Raw genomic sequence first — 20,155 nt, forward strand, 5'->3', positions numbered from 1 at the left:
GAGCTGTGCCTTCACCACCCCGATCAATTTCAGAACATTTTCATCACCTAGAGAGGCACTCCGTAGCCGGCAGCAGTCTCTCTCTGCTTCACCCCTCCCAAAGCCCCCAGGCCAAGGCAGCCACTAAGTTACTTTCTGGCCCTTTGGATTTTGCTGAAATGGCATCAGCTGTAATGGGTCTTTTGTGTCTGGCTTCTTTCCGTCAGCATGATGCTTTCCAGATTCTCCCATGGTGCAGCAGGTGTCACTTCTTCATTTCTTCGTGTTGCCAATACCATTCTGACGTGTGGCTGCACCACGTTGTCCTTGTCCATTCATCCGTGGATGGACACTGGGGTTGTCGGCAGTGTTTGGCTGTAGCGGTAAATGCCGCTGTACGCGTTTGTATACAGGTTTTTGTGTAGGCACATGTTTTTGTTTCTCTTGGGAATATACCTAAGAGTAGACTTGCTGGGTCGTACCGTAATTCTCCCTCGACCCTTTCGAGGGCCCGCTGGAGTGTTTTCCACAGCAGTCGCCCCACTTTCTGTTCCCATCGGCAGCTCGTGAGGGTGCTGATGTCTAACACTTGGTACTAGATGTCTTTTGATTGCCGTTGGCCTAGTGGATGTGAAATGGTGTCTCACTGTGGTTTTGTGTTGGTTTTTGAAATTTCTTTTAATGAAAGCAGTCGTATTCATTATATGAGTAAGCGGATATCCTTAGCTGAAAGTCTGGTATGAATAGTAATATAATTTTGACATTAATTCCATGCTTTACCACATTCCTTCCTAGTAGTCATTTCTCAAAGCCGGCTATCCAAAACCAGGGTTGGATGGAATAATTGCTGTCGATTTTGCAAGGCTTGGCTCTTTGCTGAAGGGGCCCAAGAACAGGTACCTAGAGCTTCCTGGCTCTCTTCCTGCTCTGGAGTCCAGGCTTGGAAGGCCTTGTCAGCGGCCTGCCTTTGAGGGATGTAGGAGTCTGGTCCCATGTCAGCTTAAGTACGGGGCGAGGTTGTTTACTCATGATCCCCCCAAGGCTTAGCTGCTGCCTGCAGGTGTGGTGGTTGCTACAAGTGGGTATAGCCAGAACTGGCTCCTTGTGCCTGTAAAGGTAGACTCCGTGTCCTCTTTACAGACAAGCTTTAAGGCTGCAAATTCTATCGTAAAGAGCGAGAAACCTAACAAAACGCAAAGCACCTGTGAGACCAGAAATAAACATGGGCTGAATGGATGAACAGCTTTGGCTTCGGGAGCCAGACGCTCTTCCTGCGTGGCAGTTGGGAGCGAGCTGCTCCAGCTTGCGGAGCCTTGGTCCTTTAGCTGCAAAACAGAGATAGGGAAGCGCCTCTGTTGCTGGGTTCTCACGATGGCCTAAACGGGCACAGCTCGTGGTAGGCGCTCAACAAATGTTAATTCTCTTTCCTTAAGTAGCTCTGCTATTAGTCGCAGATATTTTTCCCTGCAGATTTAGTCCAGCTCCAGAGAGAACAGAACACAGGGTCGATTGTACTGTTTAGCTTATCTTTTCTTTACAGAGAAATCATGAGCTCTTGGCACAGATGAAGTATTGGTGGATATGAATATTGCAATTTGGTAACTGCTGATTGACACATGTTTGCTAAACAGCTAGTCAAATTTCAGGAAGCTTGCCTGGAATGGGGAGAAAAAAAAAAGAAATCCTAAGAACATTTTTTCCCCTCTTTGCCAGGTACTTATTTATAAAACCATCTTCTTGGGAATGTCCCAGCTGACAAATTTTTATGAAACATGGGCTAGCTTTGGCCCAGGAGTTCAAGACAGGCTGCACGAAAAGCGTAAACTTCAATGGATATCAAAGGGTGGGGTGCTTTTTGGAGCTCTTCGCTGTAGAAATTATTTTCAAAAGACAGGGCTGTTCTTTTGGTCACTGGGTCTTTTTTTAGACCTGCAGGGAAATCGTAGTAACAGGCTCCATGTCTTCGTGGCTCCATGGCAACAAAAGGTTGTGACTTTATTAGAGGAGAATGGGGCATGCCAAGAAAGATAAAAATCAGAGTATGGAAAATGCCTGACCAGATGAATGTGTTTTTTGGATCGTGTGCCCTGGGACGGAAAGGTTTCCCGAGCTGGCATCGGTCTCCATTGCAAATTTCAATCCCACTGGGTTATCATTAGGTCAGAGGGATCAGTGCTTGTTTCCGAAAAATCTGTCTGCATCTTTGCTTTTTATCCACTCATTCATCCTTTTCTGTATCTTGGTTTTTTTTTTTTTTTTTTTTTTTTAATCAAAACAGTAATGTTGTAAGAACCTAACTGGAGATGGTTCTGATTTCAAAGGTAGAAAAAAGAATTTAATGCATTCTTTGTGAAACTGATTACAGCTGTAAATTGTGAGACCGTGTGGGAGGGCCAATTAGAGGCAATTATAATTCGATCGAACCCTCCCTGAATTAAAGCTTGCTGTGAGCTTTCCAAGCTGGGGGTTTCGTTTCCCAGCAGTGTTTCTCGTTGATGGGTTTGCAGATACTGGTTTCTGGGCAAGGTTGTGGAATCTCTGTAGGAGCTGTCCTCTTCTCTCTCTCCACAGCAAGGTGCAGGCTGCTGCTCTAAATGCAAGTGTGTGGTTATTAGACTTCTTGTGCTAAAGGTTCTAATATTTGACCAAGAAATAGATCAGACAGAGATTAGAGGACTTTGAATCTTCTGCCCCTGATTGTAAGTGTGTGGGGCTGTGTTTGCTTTTCTATCAGCTGTGCCATTTTATATGTCTCCTCATCCTGAAATGGAAAGTGGAAGAACTTCGAGGGGCAGGTTGATAGATGTTAGACAGCCTTATAGCCATAGTTACTCTTTAAACCAGTGGCAGGTACATGACACGCCCTCTGCCTGCAGACCTCATTAGTCACTGACTTGTGGCCTCGTCATGGTGAATCAGAAACTTCACAAATACTCATGATAAACACAGTCATAAGGAATATTGGTATAAGGGGAAAGGATGAGCTCACTGGTTTCGGGTGTCCCAGCTATCGTTCATCAGCTGTTAAGTCCCTGGGAAAATTATTTACTCGCTTGGGCCTTGGCTTCCTTGTCTTAAAGTGAGTTTGGCCCAAATTGGTGTTTCCCAGACTTCCCTGTTTATAAGAATAAGCTGGTTCACCCGTTTAACACCCAGAGCTTTTGTTAGAGATTCTGAGTCACTGGGTCTGGGATGGGACAAGGACAGGAGAGGGCCCAGGTGATCTGACGGTCGTCGGAGGTTCAGGAAATACCAGACTAGCTCAGGAGCCGTCAGACTTTGTGGGAGGGAGGCCGGCGCCTGTCTGATCAGGTGATCGCAGCCACAGTTTGAGAAACACCAGTCTATGCTATGCAAGCTCCCTTCCAGCCCCAAAGATGGCTCTTCCGATGTCCCCCCTGACCCCACCTCAGACGTGAGCATCGGTGTGAGGGCCTCATGAGGTCTGCCTACAGCCAGGGCTGGCTCCAGACTCCCTGTCAGTGTTCGAAGAATCACTTGTTTTGAAATCTTGGAGTGGCGCAATAGTGAACACCTTTGTTCAGAGAATTTTTTCTATTCTATGGTGTGTGGTTTCCTTTGAATAAAACGTAGTGTTTGCTAAGCATAGTTATTTCTGGTGTGTATGAGGCAGGGTGGGCAATGTAGAAATTACCTGGAGAGCTTGTTAAAAAATATAGGACTAGACTCCCAGACCCAAAGATTCAGTAGTCCTATGTGGAGCTATGGAGCTTGAGCATCAGGTTTTTTTTGTTTTGTTCTGTTTTGTTTTTTTAAGTTGAAAGGTTTTTTTGTTTTTTAGGATTCTGACAAAAGTTGTAGCCTCCTCCCACTCTCACACCAATTTCTACGGTAAAACTAAGTCGAGTGTCAGCATGGATGTTTTGCACAAGGGAGATGGTTAAGTTGGTCCACATTGGATTATGGAAGACCACAACACAGAGAGCAGATGCTTTAGAGAAGGAAAAGCCTGATGTTCTGGAACTCTGAGACAAGGCTTTCTGAAGTGTAATGATGAGCGCATTCATTCCCTGCTGGAGCAGACACATCTCAATGTGTATCTGCTCTATGGAGTTTCTAGCTATGCCTCGTTCTATTTCCTGCCTAAGAGAGATTGAATAACATTGTTAAGTGTTTAGTAGGTCATCCACGGACTCCCAAATTATGAGGGTTCACTTCGTTTTCCTGTTGACTAAGTGCACTTAAAAAGTGCAAGTTTAGGAGTTCCCACTGTGGCTCAGCAGGTTAAGGACCTGACTAGTATCCATGAGGATGCCGGTTTGATCCCTGGCCTCGCTCAGTGTGTTGCCATGAGCTGTGGTGTAGGTCACAGGTGCGGCTTGGATCCAGTTTGGCTGTGGTTGTGGTGGATGCCAACAGCTGCAGCTCCAAGTCAGTCCCTAGCCTGGGAACTTCCACATGCCTGGGTGCAGCCCTTAAAAGCCAAAAAAAAAAAAAAAAAAAAGTGCAAGCTCATAGGGGAAAAAAAAAATCCCATAGTGCTAAAGAGCAAACGGAGGAAAACGAAGTCTCTTTCCAACTTCTCTTCCTCGTCCCCAGAGGTGAGCGCTGTTACGTTTCTTACGTATCTTTACAGAAACGTTTTCTGCACAAAACCTGTATGTCATCTGTTTCACACGTTTCCTAAGGATAATACAACTGAAGTTCCTTCTCAAGTGCTTTTGTCTCATGTTTGTTTTGCCTTGTAATACTGTACGCAGTATCTTTGTACATATTTTTTTTTCTGTAACCGTATATGGATAAATTTCTGAAAGCAAAATTGTTGGGTCAAAGGGCACGTGTCTTTTAAATAAGGACAGATGGGAACAAAATGTCCTTCCAAAGGGTTGTACCAATTAATGGGGGACATCTTTTATTTTCAGAAGGCTTTCCTGCCCTGGTTGATTCTGATGCAGCAGGTAGGCAACTAACTCTGCTTGTTTACTTGAAACCTGAGTCTCCAGGGCCTCCGGTCAAAGGAATTAAATGAGATACTTCATGAGAAAGAGAAGAATTTGAGAGGTATCTCGCTCAGGTGTTCAGAGAGAGAAGCAAGGGAGAAAGGCTTAGCAGAGGAAGTAGCTAATAACCTCGAATGTGCAAGGCGAGGGTTTAGGGTCGCACGAGGGCACAGAACCGGAACTGGGTTCCGAAGAAAGTCCGTCAGTCCTGGAGCAGGATGTGACCTTGAGACCGTCAGGCTCTCGATTACGGTAAACTGTGTCCTGGACCTGACCTGGTCCTGTCGTCGTCGTCGATGCCACAGGGCAGTTTTTGGTGAAGCGCTGGACTGATGCGATTCCCTTCATTTTAAACAACACCTCTAATATGAGTCACAGTGTCCTAGTTGGGGGTCTGTGTGTGTGTTACACAGTAATATTTAAATCGGAAGAGTTACATCTCCGTCGTCTCTCACCAAGAGGTGCGCGCATCTCCTTAGTGCAGGGCAGGAGCCAGGCCACATGGGATGTGCTGGTTTGGTGGTAGATGCCGTCTCTGCTGCCCATCTCTCGGCCTTCATTTTGCCTCCTAGTAGCAGCGAGATGGGAGGGGATCTTATTAGGCACACAGCAAATTGAGTTTATCCATGTCTGGCAAGTTCAAGTCCACTCAAGGCAGGAAGGAACTGAGGGCGGCTGTCTTGAAGCGGGGTCTCTATGTCAGGGAGGCGTCAGAGTCTCAGAGGCTGGCTGGAAAGGGCTGACCTGGTGCGTTGGGTGAATTTAAAGGGAGCCGTCCAGAGTCCAGACAATCCGAATGCAGCAGGAACCTCAGGGTCGGGCCTAGGCGTGTCAGGGAGAGGACACATTGCCCTAACTCAGCGCATAGGGACCAGAGTGCCCTCTGAAATGGGTCCGTGCTGGAGCCACACCACCTGGGGGCAGATTGAAGACACTGGGAAGTAAACCAGTCCCGGAGACCTTAGCTCTGAATTGGACCATTATCTTTGATCAGTGATTGAGCCAGACAACTGGAGAGCTTTGAGGCAATTGTAAAAGAAATCAATACTGGAAATTTAAGGGAATTTTTTGGGAAATATTTATGACCGAGACACAGAACACGAAGTAGGTATGTGGAGCTAGGCTGTCAGTGAAAGACTAGGAATATACGAAGCTACCAGGCAAAGATCAGGAAGCACCGAAGAGGTGATTGTGAATGTGTTTAGCAAGTAAGTTGGAGATGAAAGAAAATATCCGATGCCCAAAATATCTTTAGGCTAGAAAGGTAGCCATAAAAATGGGTGAGACAAGCTGGAGCCCAAATTTGAAGGCATAACTCGGAGACACATGAGCAAGCTTGACTATGTGGAGGTGAAATCTGTATGCCTTGGTGGTCAGTCAGATTTTTAAATCTTACGGTAGTTTTAAAATGAGCATTTTAGGAATTACAAATAGAAAAAAAGCAAAATGAGCCTAACAAAGTATGTATTTCTTTTATACGGAGCACACGATCGATTTAACATTTGGTTTAAGGCAAGATCCATTTGCTGGAATTTATTATTTAACATTTAATTTAAGACCTTTGCTCGAAGTGAGCCAGAGGATAGAGGCTCTGTAAATACTAGCTTCGGTAGACACGCTTCCTCTTAAGTACTACAGTATAGTTTTGTGCAAAGAATAAAGTGCTGTTCCTTTGATGAGGCTTTATTAGACCAACAAAATGTTCTTTCTTTTCCAACCCCCCTTTGCCCTTTTCTCCCCATCACACCCCCCCCAACACAGAGTTAAATCACATGACCACATAAACCACATAACCATTTTGAGATCTTGGCATTCGTTATTTAATGTCAAGAGCAGGCACCCCCTGGTCCCTTCGAATCATTCTGGCCTGAAAATATGACTTTCGGCAGTTCAAATATTTGAGAATCTCTTCGTACGAGGAAGGTCAGAAGGGACTCAAAGACGAGTGACTGGCAGCAAGAAAGATTGGAATCTCTTGCAGAGGTTAGTCCTCAAAATATTACAATAAAAAGCAGTATAGGATCACGAAAGGGCAAGAGGAAAAAAATGTTTAATATTTGTGTCTGGCCTGACATCAGGTTCTTGACTGATCTCATTAAATTCCAGGAGGAATTTCCTCAGATGAGACTGGAGTCTCAAAAAGGTTAATTTCCTTGACAGAGGTCATACAGCTGCTGAGTAGCAGAGCAGGGATTTGATGAGGTCTGCCTGACCCCGAAGTCCAAGCATCTTCCCAGGGCGCTGTCACCAGTGGACGCCTGTTCTGCAGCTTCAGCCCCGTCTCTCTTTGAGCTCCCCTCTGGACACCCGTGCTCACCTGTCCCACAGGAACCTCGAATTCGTTCTGTCTGGTGCTGAATATACCTCTGCTACCCCAGATCTCCTCCTCCTCCTGCCTCTTCTCAGTTGCCCGTCTCATGAATGATCTTTGGGCCAGAAGGAGTGAAAACAAAGGGTTTTCCTCGACTCCCCCTGTTCAACCCCACGTGTCCTTTTGATGCTGCCTCCTTTGTTATGCCTCAGACGCTGTCCTCTCTGTCCCCACGGCCACCCTGCATCCAGCCCCCAGCAGCTCTCGCCTTAGATCACGACAGCAGGCTCAGGACCCGTTCTAGTCTGCGTCTCTGCAGAAGTATGGAATGTGTAGAGATGCATTTTCCCTCCTGCTTTTTCAGAGGGACTTGTCTGACACAGGGATCTGATTATCCTAATCCCTTTAGCGGCTGCCACCTGTCTGTAAGATGAAATCTAAACACCTTAGCGTGATTTAGCTGGGGCTCTCAAGGTCTGATTCCTGTCTGCTGACCCAGTTCTTCTCCTGCCCTCTTTGCCATGCACAGTGCCCTCCCCAGCTTTCACTTTGCTGTCTGACTGAATCATTCAGAGCTCCCTTCCCAAAGCATCTTCTGACTGACAGGTGTCTGTCGTCCGGCCTCATCCCAGCCTCTCCTCCTCCCTCTCCCTAGGCTGCCCCTCCCAAGGGCTGTCTTGTAGCACCCCTGGCCCTCATCAGCGACTGTCATTGTTTCCCTTGCCACTAGCCTGCGGGGGTGCTCCTTTGCATGTCCAGCACGCCTCGCTGCGCCTGACACTCGAAGGCACCAGCGAGCATCTGTCTCATGAATGAAGCAACAGAGGAAAGTGTCTCCTGATTCCACTCCTTGCCCTTCCCCACGTGCCTCGGACCATTTACTGCTCGTCCTGCCTTCGTTCGTGTTGGGGCTTCCTGGGATCAGATCATTGCTTTGCACTGGCTCTGCTCGACCAGCGTTTGTTCAGTCAGGCCCATTTCCTCAGCAGTAAGCCGGGAGGAGCAGGCCAAGCATCCCTGAAGGCCCTTTCGCGCCCCCGGAGTTGTGTGATGACAGGGCTGGTTCGAGTCTGCCTCTCCGCAGAAGTATGGCTTGTGTAGCTTTTCCTCCTGGTAGCACAGAGCACCCTTTCGTCAGCACTGGGCTGAAAACAGGGTGTTATTGCTGGCCGTGGGATTGGTTTTCAGGGCAGGGCGGGGAGTTTCTCTGAGACAGACCTGGGAATACCCAGAGATACGTGAGCAGTGTCTCCAAAGTCCAGGCTGAGTCAGCCGCCGGAGCTGTTGGCAGGAGCAGTTAGAGCAGCCAGGCTGCCTGCTTCCGACTCCAGTGCCTCTCGGGCGGCAGGGTGAGCTGGTCGCCGATCCCGGGCTGCTCACCGATTTGTCCTGTGGCCTTTGGTAAGTCTCTTCTCCGGGTTCCCGGTTCCACCAGGCTGTGTCGGTGTGTGTTGTAGAAAAGTGTGGTAATTCCTAGCCTGTGACATACTCGAAAGAGATACAAGTAATTTGGGGGCTTTTAATAGCTGTCTACGCTTGCCCAAGTCCTTCTGTAATTTCAGTGGGTTTCCAGTTGCTTACACTTCTCAAGCTCCTAGTGAACACCACACTCCTAATCGTTGGGTCCTTTAAACCCGCAAATCCAAGACGTGTAATCTGAGGTGATCAAATACCTAGGTGAGAGTGTGCCGGCTGCCGCTTGGCAAAGGGCGGGTTCTCCTCCCACTTCCCTGTCAGTTGCAGAGTAAGCCTGGGTCTAACCGGCCTGAGCTGGAATCTGACTTTGTACTTTAACATCTGGTCTTTGGATAAGTGGACATCCCTTCTTGGAAACTTTAGACTCCATGAAGCCGACTGCGGGACAGGTGTGGGGTGGCGGCCGGAGGTTGGGAGGGGAAGCGTGGCCTGTGCATCTGAATCAAGGCTCCACCGACCATCCTCGGCCACTCCACGGCGGGGGGGGGGGGGTGGATGCCGGGCCCTCTGTGGGGTAGAGAAGGTTCCATTTCACCCGAGCTCTGCCTGTGAGACTGCTTGATCTCACGGAAAATCTGCATTCAGTTTGTGGCTGCGTGTGCACATCTGCGTCGCGGAAGACTTTGGGATATTGTTACTAGATAGGTGTAATCTATCCTTTCTTACACATCAAAGTATGTGAGCATATTCAGGTCATTTTTGCCCAGTTGGTTCTGTATCAAAATTTATCTAGAATGTCACAAAGGCAGGCTTATTTTTGATAATAATCCTAAGCCTTTAGAAACTAAAACGCTTGGGGAGGATGGCGAGGGGCGTAGAGAGTTGGAGGATCATTTGATCCTTTGCATCTTGGAGATTAAACTTTTGTTGTTTAAAAAAAAAAAAAATGGGATGGGAGTCCTCTGGTGGCTCAGTGGGTTAAGGATCCACCATTGCCATGTGTGTGGCATGGGTTCGATCCCTGGCCTGGGAACTTCTGCATGCCACGGATGCAGCCAAAAAAAAAAAAAAAAAAATTGGAGGGCCAGTTGTTGTAACAGCAGAGTATGTTTATAGCCCCACAGCATCATAAATGTGATGGTTTACAAGGATTGCTGTGCATGGCTTCAGTTGGAACGAAAGGGGGAAATTGCCTCTCAAATTGTTAGAGTACAGTTCATGAAACAACTGTAGCTGCCTTCTCTTTGAGGCTATGCAAAAGGGTTGTAGGAGGAGTTCCCATTGTGGCTCAGCAGGTTAAAAACCTGACTGGTGTCCGTGAGGATGTGGGTTCGGTCCGTGGCCTCATCCGGTGGGTTGGGGATCTGGTGTTGCTGCAGGTGGCTCAGATCCAGTGTTGCTGGCCATTAAAAAAAAAGGGGGGGAAAAAAGGTTCACTGAGGGTTTGGGATGGAAATGCTGTAAACATTTGGTTGTGATGATTGTTGTACACCTATAAATGTAATAAAATTCATTAAGTAATTAAAAAAAAGGGGTCGTAGGAATGGGTCTCTCCTCTCCAGCCACTGGTTGACAGGCTCTTCGGGTGAAACCAAACAACGCAATGTTGGCCAGCGCCTCCAGGCTCTTCCTCCTCTCCTCCTCCAGCCACTGAGGCTTTGTGTGGTTGCTTTAAGTGCAAACACGAGTTGTCTGCAGGCTGCCTGGTGGTTAACTTGTAGCCTGGGGGAAATTTGGGGTTCTCTCCTGACTGCATTCTTTACTCTCCTGGGTGAAGGATAATGAATGACCCGGGAGGCTAAGTCAGGACCTATTGCAGGGGGGCGCCCTGAGGGCCTTTGAAGCCAGGTCACAATTTTAGTAGGGCCTTAAATTTATGTTTTATCATTATCACCCGAAGAGTTAAGTAGAAACCCAGAGATAGAGCAATACGATTAAAAGACCATGTTATTCACCATGTAATTTAATCATACACACGTGCTCACATTTAGTGTATTTCACTGTATAATTTATTCCATAGTTTTCATTTTAAATATTTGTCAGTTGTAAAATATTACACGAAGAATATATTCCATTAAAAGAAAACAACAACAGGAAATACCCTGCACTTAAAACCCAGGGCAGGAAATCGAACTTGACCCTCCGACCTGATTCTGAATCCCTCCATCACAAGCCTCCTCGCCCAGGAGGTGCTGCTGTCCCAAGGCTTGTGTGAACAGTTCACGCCCTTGGTTTTTTCTCTACCATTTTCCTGCCTGTGTATTTATAGCCAAACAAGAGTTTGCCTGCATTTTCCTTTATAGAGTGGGATTCATACTGCATATGTCCTTAAACTTGCCACTTGTAAAATTTATCCATTTTTAACTCTGTTAGGGTCCATTTCATTCCCCTGTATACATGCACATAATGTATGTGTATTCATTCCCTTGCCTGCAGCACTTTGGGTTCTTTCTGAGTGGTTGTGGCTGTTGTTTTCTGTGGCAGACGTTGCTGCTGGGAATATTTGAGATGCACTCTCCTAACATGGGCATTTGTTCCTAGGACTGGAATTTCTGGGTCTCTAGATCATGTGTATGTTCAAATGTCAAACAGCTTTTAATGTTTTAAGAATTCATTAAATGTAAACATTTCAAATATATCTTAGAATCCAATGCCCTTGCTTCATTTAAAAATAAATTTTAGGAGTTCCCGTTGTGGCTCAGTGGTTAAGGAATCTGACTAGCATCCATGAGGCCGCAGGTTCGATCCCTGGCCTTGCTCAGTGGGTTAAGGATCCGGTGTTGCCATGAGCTGTGCTGTAGGTCACAGATGCAGCTCGGATCCCGAGTTGCTGTGGCTGTGGTGTGGGGCCAGCAGCTACCGCCCCGATTCAACCCCTAGCCTGGGAACCTCTCTATGCCTCAGATGCGGCCCCAAAAAAGCAAAAAATAAATAAGTAAACAAATTAATTAATTTACTCTAGAACTATCCAAAAATTTTAATGAAAGTAGTCCTGCCCTATTTTGGCTCCTAAGCAACTTTAAGCTTAAGGAGATAGCTTTAATGTTTTTAGTGGTTATTACAGAAACTGTTTTTGAAAGGAAAAAGCTACCTTGAGAACCTGAGAATCACAAGTAGAACAACCCTTGGGAGTCACGTGAGCCCCTTGCAGACCAGTACTGGGTGGACTCTGTGAGTCTCTTAGCCGCCGTGGTTGGGTTGAATACGTAGGTTGGCCCTCCGGATCCTCGGCGTGTGAAACTTGTGGATACTGTATTCATTGTTCTACACCATTTTACACGTGGCACTTGAGCATTTGTGGACTTTGGTACCCTTGGGGGCTCCTGGAACCATCCCTCAGGATGCCAGGAACGTACATACCTGTCACCCACTGCTACCGTGTGCATCTGTGGCCTCCTCAGTCAAAACCCTGTACGGAGGCATCATTGCCCACACAGGTAGATTCAACGCTGCGAGCATTAGGACACCGACTTCTCAATGGAAATGTGTCAGGAGGATTGGGCCCTTGAAGAGATGGTATTTTGTGAAGTTGTATAAAAGTGATGTAACATTAGTATACATTATGTTTATGGGGTTTTTATTTGAAAAGTTATAATGATGACTTGGTAATTCCAGCTTAGTTCTAGAACTTTATTTATTTTTTAAGAACTGCCTTTTAAGATGTCTTACTTCCTGGGGATATTAGATTTAAAAGCTCTCTTTTCAGTAGGGAATCTTTCCAAAAGGAATTGCATAAACTAAATCAAGTTAGTTTGAGTTGCAAAAATGCTTACTATACTGAATACTGAAGCTCGTTATTGTACTATCATTTGTAAAATCAGAGATCCTAAGAGGAAACAAAGCAGTGTCTTAAATGTGCTAATAAAATTTTGTTGGTATTTGAATATTAGTCTCTGCTTTGAGGATGTAGGCACTGGGGACTTTTTTAAAAAATATGAAAATAACAAGGTGGAAAAAACCAAACTATACCAAAAAAGAGAAAACAAAAAAGTATTTCTGTCCCCAGATTCCCAATCTTACTCCCCAAAGATAATTACCATCCACAATTTCTAAGACATCCTTCTAGAAATTGCTGCACAAGTAGAGTACACTTGTATTACATTTACATAAGCGCCATCACTGCCCTTCTTTTAAAGCACACATGAGCGTGTACTGTGCATATAACTCTGTATCTTTCTCCCTTAACAATTTAGCTTGGACGGCTTCCCATGGTAGCCCATTCAGATGCACCTCTGTTTTGGTGGCTGCATTGTTTTTTATTGTATGAGTTTTTTAAAGTGGTTCTCCGATAATTGATGTCTAAGCTGATTCCAGAACTGGAAACAGATAGTGGTGGTGATGGTGGTGCTGCAAGCCAGGCTGTCCTGTTAGAAGAAGCGATGATGAGGAAGACAAGGGGCCAGTTAGAAACACTGTCGTCTTCATTTCTGTTCTTTAAATCGCTTCATTTTTTCTTCTTGCCTGTTTTCATGTTTTTGGAGAACTATATGGAAGCTCAGAAGGACTGGTGCTTTATCTGCTTGCCTTTCTTTCCTTCGATCATTGTGATGGTGGAAGAGTTTGTGATATTTAAGGATCTGAGGGAAAGGCGTGTCACAATTTATGGGCTGAAGAACTGGTGGATTGCAGTTCCATTCTTTGCTTTTGCTCACGCAGCAGCACCCTATGGTAACGGGGGAATTATTTGCTACAACCTGATTAGCAAACCTTAAGATAATTCATCTGTTAGAATGTGAAAGAGTTTCATCATACAGAGCTTATCATGGCATTAATATTTTTGAAATAGCACATTCGTTGCCTATCCAGACACCACTTCCCTTCTCTTTCTACCTGGCTGGCAGAGCCAGTACCCACAGTAGAGGTGAAAATATTAGGTAGTTTCCACAGCCTCCCATGTGGCTGGTACCTGGACCTTTGACTCAGTCCTGGCCCAAGAGACCTAAGGAGAGTTTCTGGAAAGTATTTCCCTTCCTAACAAAATAGGAAAGAAGCAGTATAATCACCTCTAGCCAGAAATTGTCTCCACGTGATTCTTGAAACTGCAGTAGCTCACTTGGTTCCCTGAGAGAACACCCAAGTGTCCTGAAGATAGAGTGACGAAGAAGAGAGTGTGGTAGTGGAGAGAGCAGGGATCTTTAAGAACGGTTTTAAGCCACCAAATTAGCCCTGTCCCACTGGTCTTCTTAGACTGTAATATCGTAAGTGCCCCTATTATTGAACTTCTTTTACTTGGTTATTGAAATTATCCTAACCTGATATGGAATTAAAAAAAAAAAATTATTATTTTTTCTTTTTAGGGCTGCACCTGCAGCAGATAGAAGTTCCCAGGCTAGGAGGTGCAGCTGCCAGCCTCCGCCACAGCCATAGACACAGATCTGAGCTGTGTCTGTGACCTACACCACAGCTCACCACAACACCGGATCTTTAACCCACTGAGTAGGGCCTGGGATCGAACCCACATCTTCACGGGTACTAGTCGGGTTGTTACCGCTGAACCACCATTGGGACTTCGTGATGTGGAATCTTATCCACAGGAAATCCTATCAAAGTACAGAACAGCTCCGTTACTGACTTCTGAGTGCCTGCTGTGTTCACGAGGCAATGTGAGCCTGTGGGCTTGCAAAAAAAAAAAGGGAAGAAAAGAATAAGAAAGCTGATAATACGAGGCAGTAAAGGCTTTAGTGCAACCACAGGGCCTCAGAACAGCAGCAGGGGTTCTGAGGAAGCACTGATTTCTAGATCGAAGGTGATGCTTTTGTGTAGAAGAGGTTGAGTCAGACGCTGAAGGAACCCCAAGGTTTTGGTAAGAAGAGATTTGGGGGTGGTATTCCAGGAAGTCTGAGGTTTTAGAAAGAACATAGGCTGTGGAATCAGACCTGAGCTCAAGCTTCGGCTCATCCCTCAGTAGTTTGTGACCTTGTCAGAATCTTTGATTTCTTTGCTACTCAGCACGATAGGCTAAACACAACTTGTAGCATTGGCGTGGAGATTAGAGGCAGAATAGGTCAAGCGTCTGTCGTGCGGATGGGCACGTGGCAGGCGCCAAGGAGATGGGGGGGGGGTGCATGTAGTGGGGGGCCCTTGAGCAAGGGTGAGGCGAGTTAGTAGAAGTGATCTGGGCGTGTTGTTCTTGATCGAGCCAGAGATCGTTTGGATCAAGCCATCTGGTCTGGGTAAGAGGATGTGTGTACCCTCCTCTATACAAGGTAGGTGACTGATGAGGACCGACCGCGTAGCACAGTCTTCTCTAATGACCTGTGTGGGGAAGGAACCTGGAAAGGACTGCGTATGTGTGTATGTAGAACTGAATCACTGTTGTATACCTGAAACTAACACAACAGTGTGAGTCAGCTCTACTCCAATAACCTTTTTCCTTTTTTTTCTTTTGAGGGCTGCACTCTTGGCATATGGAAGATCCCAGGCTAGGGGTTGAATCAGAGCTACATCTGTCCGTCTGCGTCACAGCCACAGCAACGCAGAATCCGAGCCGCGTCTGCGACCCACACCACAGCTCACGGCAACACTGGATCCTCAACCCACTGAGCAAGGCCGGGGGTGGAACCCGCAACCTCATGGTTCCTAGTCGGATTCGTTTCCATTGTGCCACAGTGGGAACTCCATGTTTATTTTATTTTATTTTTTTAAAGAGGGTGTGGATACAAAGTCTGAAAAGAGGTTTGGGTCAAAACAGGGAGGACTTTGACTTTTGCACCTTATGGAGTTTGGCCTCCCCGTGGCTGACCTGTGTTGCCCGTTGACAGGGGAAGCTTGGCCACAGTGAGATGAGGTCATTTCAGGGGTCCAGATATGCAGTATGGAGGCCTAAACCATGCAGGGTTCAGGTGTTGGCGAGAACAGCAAGAAAGAACGAGAGCCCTTAGTAAGTAAAGTACGAAGCAAAAGGGAGGAAAGACTCAGCAGTGAGTCCCCCAAACTGAATGCCTGTCAGTCGTTCAGTGTGAAATTCAGAACATACGCGTGTGCTTTCAGAAAATCATATCCTAGGTTGGGACAAGAACGTTTGGCAAGACTGATTGAATTTTCATGAAAGATGTTATGTAAGTGGAAAATCAATGATAATGCCCAAATCTGCTTGTCATTTTAATTCTTGCCTAATTACGTTTGTCCCTTTCCCACTGTTCATATGTAAAGTTTAGTTACTTTGAAGGATACTCCCCTTAGTCAAGGAAATATACCCTTGCCTCTGATTAGATATGATTGAACACTTTGAGGCAGTCCTGTAACATGTAGTCACTAGCCGTTGACTACATGTTAATCCAGGATGAGACGCCCTTAAGCAACGTGTCTCTGACCCAGGGATTACGGTAATTGCAGATGTATGTACAGTTGCCTTACTAATAAAAAATCAGTGGAGGGAACCTCTACGGTAATGATTGACATCCCAGACATCATCAAGGATAGAAATCCAAGAACCTTCAGCTCATCAAAGTCAGGGTGACGTTTCATAATGTTCTTGGTGGGTGAATCCTGAACAGATGGTCCTCTGACATTGTGGAATGCCGGATGAGGTAGGCGAACTGAGTGGAATTGGTTGGACTCTTAGTGTGCAGTTAGCAGCCCTTGGAGTTTTATTAAGTTTGTCAACTTTCCCCATGTAAGGCAAAAGAAAGCCCCATCATTCCTCTGTCTTAGGGAAGCAGACATCCGTACAGCCTCTTAAGAAAGGCATTCTTCCATTTGGACATAGAGTTCCTGGGTTTTCCAATGGTAATTCTGCACAGGCAGTTCTGTAATAAGCTAGAAACAGGTGTCCTGTCTGAGAGTCCTGCCATCTCTTTGGGAAGTTAGGGCTCGAAGCCATTTGGCTACAGTTCCAGTAAAGAGATAAAAAGCATCTGTCGTCCAAACTTTCCCAGCCTATCTTTTATTCTTCACATGCTTCCCTCCCCTTTGCTAATCTCATTTGGATGTTTAGTTTTTTTCTGACAGAATTTGAGTCATAGTAGTCCTACTGTGCTGCTTTCCTCCGCTCAGAACAATCTGAGATGATTTCTGTGACGATGGCCTAGAGGGGGAGAATATTACTGATCGGCAAAAGGCATACATTGGAGGACTTCTTATTTCAAGCCCTAAGTAAAAGACAAAAGGAATTCCACACTTCAAGGAAGTTATTTTAATTGTTGCCTTTTCTTTCATTTTAGATAAAAATTTTGTCTTTTGTAATCTGGCACACCCTCTGATACAGCAACACCAGTGTGGGAGTTCCTGTTGTGGTTCAGCAGGTTACAAACCCGACTAGTATCCATGAGGATGCTGGTTCGATCCCTGGCTTCCCTCAGTGGGTTAAGTAGCCGGTGTTGCTGCCAGCTGTGGCTGTGGCATAGGTCAGGATGCAGCTGTGGCTGCAGCCCCAATTGGACCACTAGACTGGGAACTTCCATATACTACAAATGTGGCCCTAAAAAGCTAAATAAATAAATAATCAATCAGCCAGTCAGTCGCAGAGTGTTGTGGTAATTAGTTTGTTGAGCATTTCAGGTCCCTTGAAAAGAGATGAGTAGAGATGGAATCACCAGTTATGTATTTCTGAGGCAAAATGCTTGATTTTCTGTCATGTCGTGGATACTATTATTTTTTGGCGAGAATTCAGCCATCTATCCTTGATGATTTTTTTTGAACTGTAGATCTGGCTGCCTGATCCCTGCACCCGAGGCCCCTTCGGTGTTGGTACGCAGCACGCTGTGGGTACTGGCACATAGCGAGGAAATCTCTCAAATGCAGCCATGAGTCCTCATGCGACTCTGCATAGTACATGAACCGCATTTGGAATCCTTGTGTCCGGTGTAGTCCTAGTTCGGTGTTTTTAAAAAATTAATAAGGGTCTAAGCAGCATCTGTATATAAGGGGGGGTTGTGGGTGGTTTCCCCCCTACTCGTTTTATTATTTCAACTTTTCTATTTCTCAGTATTTTATTTTTATGATTAAAAAATTCCCCACCTACTTAAAAAACCGTGGCCTCCCCTCGGCTGCACGATACAGTGTCGTGTCTAGCATGGTTTTCTAGACCTTGCCACGGGCTGACTGCCTGTGTTCTTCAGAGTTTCATGCCCCCTCCCTGTAGAAATATCTTCCCTGTACCTCTTTTCTGACCCCAGCCTTCGATGAAGCCCTCACTCAAAATGACCCATTTTGTTGTGCTGAGTTCTGGACGCTCGAAGAAATTTTTCGTTTCCTAAATATTCTACTTTTCGCCTCTGTGGACACACCTGTGCTCCTTGCCCAGCTCTCTTGGCTGATTTTTGAGCCTCTTCTAAGTACAAGTCAAATACCGTCATCTTTGAAGGTGTCTCTATGAAGCCATCCGATGACTTACTGCCACTTCTTTGTTTCCTAAAACTCGTGACATTTCTCTCCAGTTGCATGGTTCTCCCAGCCCCAGCAGCGAGCTCCTAGGATAGAGTTTATCATATTCATTCCTCTGACTCCAGTGCTTTCGGCATACTGTCTGGATCACAAAAATGCCCGGGAAAACATTTTTGAAGTGGATGTTCTGTGTCTTAGGGGGCCTGGTTTAGAACCTAAATTCATCAGTTCTGTTAACTGTCATAAAAGCAGTTGGGTCTGAGTGAGGAAGCCCTAACTTGGTGTGCTTTTCGTTAAATCTAGCCTCTTTGAGAAACAGTGACTTTCTAAATAACTCTTAGGTAATGAACCAGGTCATTTGCAGTCTGCATCCATGTGGTATTGAGGGTTTTGCTGCATTTTGCAAAATGTAAGATTAAATGTCTTTGTGTCTAAATCCGATGTATTTAGTTATGCCGTAGATACCAGTGCCTTGCTAGCATACCATACAGATGTCTACTCTTGTGTTTCCTACATTTGTTCTTCTGTGTTCTGCTACGGAAAACAAATATTTATTAGATAGTGTCATGAAAATTTTAGCAACTTTAAACATGTTAAAGAGCTGACAAAATACCGTGTGACTTGACACACCATCCAAATTAAGTTCTTTTCCTGTTAGATTTGAAGAATAAAGTAGTCATTCTGACAGCTCCTCTATTTTCATTTTCTACATATATGTGTGTATATATGTACACATTTACACTTTCGAGGATTAATTAGCAGGAATGTGAATGTACAGCTGGATGCTTTTTCCCTCCGTGTGCCCCTTATAACCGTCACCTGCCTCAACAGTCTCAGCCCCCAGACTCCCTTGTGCCACCTTCTGGCAGATCACTCTCCCTCCTCCTGCTTCCTCACTGTTCTGACCTCCTCTCCCTGGCATCCTAGACCACGTCCCTTTCTGTATGTGGTTTCGTTCATTAAGTATGACATTGTGAGATTCAGCTATGTTGTGTGCTAATAATTACTCATTCTTTTTACTTACGGTGTATTATTTTTAGCTACTTTTTGCTTAATTTCCCTTTTGGTGAGCAAGATGGCTACATGGAAGGGTAAATGGTCACTGTGTGTTGACTGGCATGTGGAGAGGGCTGCCAGCTCCATCAGACCCAGCGTAACAGAATTGTCAAGAAGGAGAGCTGCAAAGGCTTAGGGGTGGCAGGGTTCCTTCACTTCGATTTCTCAACGAGGAACGGAACGGAAGCGTCAACCGGATCCCAGGCCCTGCATTGATCTAGTCCAGGTTTCTTCCTGAGGGCAAGGTACCGTGTCACCATTTCAGCCTGATCATGCGAGCGATCCCAGGCAACAGGAAAGCAGGACTGCGACTGGAGTCGTTTGGAAAAATCCATAATCAGTGAGATTTCCTATGTTGCCCCATAAATGGTGAGAATTTCAGTTATCGGGAAACTTCTTTCACTCATCTCTAATACGTCCTTCTCTGTGTCAGTTGAATCAAGGCATCGCTGACTGTTGGAAAGTATTCTTTCTTCAGAACCGATGCTTGGAGGAGACGGGAGGGGCGCGTTTTAGCCTGTGCGCGTGTTTATTATGACAGGTTCCGTTTCAATGCATTGTCTTGAGCTTTTGCCCTTCCCAGATATTGTTCTTTTAAAGCCTTGATGAAAACCTCAAAGATTATTCTTAGGGTGAGAAGTCCTGGAGCAAATTCAAATTCTATGATCCCCGCAAGTAAAAAACAAGTCCTTCATTTTATACCTTCCTGCTAAAGTAGTAGTGATTTGTAGAAAGTTCCATAGAAAGAATTTTTTTTCATAGAAAAGATTTCAAAGGAGAGATTAATAGACTCATAGTAGTGGTAGATTGAATCCCTTATTGTCCTAATTGCCAGGAAGTAACCGCAGAACATTCCTCAGTATGTTAGAGCCCCCTTAAATACAATCAGTAAGCATAGAAACAAGCGGCTTATCTTTTTCTTAATTAAAAAACACTTTTTCAAACAGGATTGAAACTCCTTAGTTGGTTTTAAAGTATTTTGAGTGGATAGAAACTATCATTTTATATTTTTAGATGAAAAAAGCCTACTCACTGTGTTACACAGATTCAGGCATTAAACATGTCACATTTGCTTTGTGTCTGCAGGTACGTATGTAATCATTTTCAA

General features: G+C 45.4%; 1 protein-coding gene across 12 annotated transcripts in view; it reads left to right on the forward strand.

Annotated features, from left to right (window-relative positions):
• The window catches only part of TMCC3 (transmembrane and coiled-coil domain family 3), a 400,246-nt gene that overhangs the window by 272,214 nt on the left and 107,877 nt on the right, over window positions 1-20,155 (forward strand). Inside the window, exon 1 of one of the 12 annotated variants that reach the window (XM_005664256.4) lies at window positions 8,035-8,652. The exons of 10 other annotated variants lie outside the window; for them this stretch is intronic. The gene's annotated coding sequence lies outside the window, so the exon portion shown is untranslated. Of the gene's footprint in view, window positions 1-8,034; window positions 8,653-20,155 lie in introns of those variants that run through there. One more of the 12 variants, XR_014804366.1, reaches the window with a different exon arrangement.

The sequence above is a fragment of the Sus scrofa genome, chromosome 5 (genome assembly GCF_054392235.1).
Source record: "Sus scrofa isolate SSC_HxYL_T2T_F1_AM1 chromosome 5, Sscrofa_HxYL_maternal_Yorkshire_Landrace_v2.0, whole genome shotgun sequence".
In the NCBI taxonomy this organism is placed as follows: Eukaryota; Metazoa; Chordata; class Mammalia; order Artiodactyla; family Suidae; genus Sus; species Sus scrofa.